This window comes from Penaeus monodon, chromosome 33 (assembly GCF_015228065.2).
Source record: "Penaeus monodon isolate SGIC_2016 chromosome 33, NSTDA_Pmon_1, whole genome shotgun sequence".
Classification (NCBI taxonomy): domain Eukaryota; kingdom Metazoa; phylum Arthropoda; class Malacostraca; order Decapoda; family Penaeidae; genus Penaeus; species Penaeus monodon.
In genome coordinates this window covers 31,274,235-31,274,632 of record NC_051418.1, presented here as the reverse complement: position 1 = coordinate 31,274,632, position 398 = coordinate 31,274,235, and the positions used below count along the sequence as shown (strand labels likewise).

The 398-nt window shown below is 28.6% G+C and overlaps 1 protein-coding gene across 1 annotated transcript in view; it reads left to right on the top strand.

Moving 5' to 3' along the window:
* Window positions 1–398, top strand: part of LOC119594380 (C-Jun-amino-terminal kinase-interacting protein 4-like) — a gene marked incomplete in the record, with an annotated part of 97,279 nt that overhangs the window by 81,734 nt on the left and 15,147 nt on the right.

Here is a 398-nt window from a genome sequence, read left to right as displayed (position 1 = left end):
ACAAAAAAAGAGGTTCATTTTAAAACTATATTTATTTTACTATGATTGGTAAAGAATTATAATAAGGAAATGAAAATTACTGAATTAAAAAAAAGATAGATTATACAATAATATTTCTATGAAATGCATATTAGAGAGACCCAAGTGTTTTAACAAAAGACTTTTACATTTGTTGAGGAAGAGGTGTAAACTTTTAAATTCAGTGTTAGAATTATTACCATTCCTTGAAATGAAGTGAAATTAGACAATGCATTGTAAAGTTTGTGCAAGGCTATATGCTCTCTTCCAGGTTATTCTTTTGATAATGGCCTTACATGCGATATCCTTCTTCAGGAAACTCAAGCCAGATTATTTTAACTTAGATGTGTTGTGACCCTCTATCTCACTTTTTCATTCTC